The sequence below is a fragment of the Mastomys coucha genome, unplaced genomic scaffold, assembly GCF_008632895.1.
Source record: "Mastomys coucha isolate ucsf_1 unplaced genomic scaffold, UCSF_Mcou_1 pScaffold22, whole genome shotgun sequence".
NCBI lineage: Eukaryota > Metazoa > Chordata > Mammalia > Rodentia > Muridae > Mastomys > Mastomys coucha.
The window spans coordinates 119,240,016-119,241,801 of NW_022196905.1; the positions used below are offsets into that span (position 1 = coordinate 119,240,016).

Consider the following 1,786-nt stretch of genomic DNA (forward strand, 5'->3'; position numbering starts at 1 on the left):
TGTCTTCTAGGCTCCAGATGCCTGTACTCCACTGCTGCTGCTGTTCTTGGTGGTCATTCATAGTACTGACATCACTAAAACACTGTTTTCCATTGTAACTAGGCTTCACCAATAGCCTCTCATAGGCTCTCTTCATGGTGCCAAGCCTCAACTCCTTTGTATGACCCCTTCAGTCCTGGGCGATCAGTTGCAAACTGAGGCTGCACCTTCACCAGTGGCCTTCCATGGCCTCTCACTGTGCTGAGCCTCAGCTGCTCTTCATGATCCTTTCATGCCTTTAAAACCAGTACTACCTGGGTGACTCTTACACATTACCAAGTCCTACTGCAGCACAAGGTACAACCTTGGCTATCTCTGGAACACAGCCTCTTTGTGCTCTCAGACACTTCTCCAGAAGATGCCACCTAAGTGATGCGGGTCTCTTCTTAGTCACTGCTAATTTCTTAGCTCCAGCTAACCAGCATCAATAGTCCTAGTAATGCAAAGTTTTTACTTTAATAGTTCTGGTATCTTGTTAATCACAGCTGATACTTCAGCCCCAGCTAACCAACACCACAGAATCTTCACAATCAAAACAACATGGCCCTGATAAGAGTCTTTAATCTTCTCTCTGAAGTTTCACAAGCCAGGCCTCTATCTCTGCACTGTTCTCAACATGATCTTCCAAGCTCCCACAGAGTTCTTAACTCTTTGAGCTCTTCTAGCTCAAAGTTCCAAAGTTCTTCCACAGCTCCCCAAAACATGGTCAGGTTGTCACAGGAATAACCCACTATGCTGATACGAATTTGTCTTAGTCAGGGTTACTATTCCTGCACAAACATCATGACCAAGAAGCAAGTTGGGGAGGAAAGGGTTTATTTAGCTTACTTCCACATTGCTGTTGATCACCAGAGGAAGTCAGGACTGGAACTCAAGCAGGTCAGGAAGCAGGAGCTGATGCAGAGGCCATGGAGAGATGTTCCTTGCTGGCTTGCTTCCCCTGGCTTGCTCAGCCTGCTCTCTTATAGAACCCAAGACTTCCAGCCCAAGGATGGCACCACCCACAAGGGGCTCTACCCGCTTGATCACTAATTGAGAAAATGCCCCACAGCTGGGTCTCATGGAGGCACTTCCCCAACTGAAGCTCCGTTCTCTGTGATAACTCCAGCCTGTGTCGAGTTGACACACAAAACCAGCCAGTACATCAGGCTAGCTCCTTTCCAGCCTCTCTGGCTTTGAGTTTTATAGCAGACCTTCCTTCTATCTGGCCACCATCCCTGGCCCCATACCTGGCTGTGGGTTCCCTTCTAGGTCCTCATGTGGTCCTGCCCAGGCATCTCAGCACCCACCTCCGTCTTGCTATCTATTCTGTGTGTTTCTCCAACAGAGCAGCCTAAGGGCAGGGAGCCCCGGTCCCTAGCTAAGGTCAGGCTGCAATCCCAGTTGAGCCACTGGCTTCTTGACATTGTCTGCTGGAAGTTCTTAACTCAGTCCTTCCTCTCAATAGTATTCCTCAGTCCTGGTGCCACGAGAGTCAAAGGAGGGCATGCCTTAGACAGTTGAACTCAGAGGTGCTGAGTTCAATTCCTGACAACCACATGGTGGCTCACAACCATCTGTAATGGGATCTGATGCCCTCTTCTAGGGTGTTAGAAGACAGCCACCTTGGACCTAAGAAGTGTGAGCATGCCTTCAGGTTGAGAGCATCCAGCATTGTTCTGCATTTTCACTGACAACTTTTTTCTTCCCACCTAACTCCATCCCTGTTCAAGTCTCAGATACAGAGCAGTCATAGAGTTCATGGGCT

The 1,786-nt window shown here is 48.7% G+C and overlaps 1 protein-coding gene across 2 annotated transcripts in view; it reads left to right on the forward strand.

The window, feature by feature from the left end:
• Positions 1–1,786, forward strand: part of Aacs (acetoacetyl-CoA synthetase) — a 45,637-nt gene that overhangs the window by 23,818 nt on the left and 20,033 nt on the right. The gene's annotated exons all lie outside the window — the stretch shown is intronic.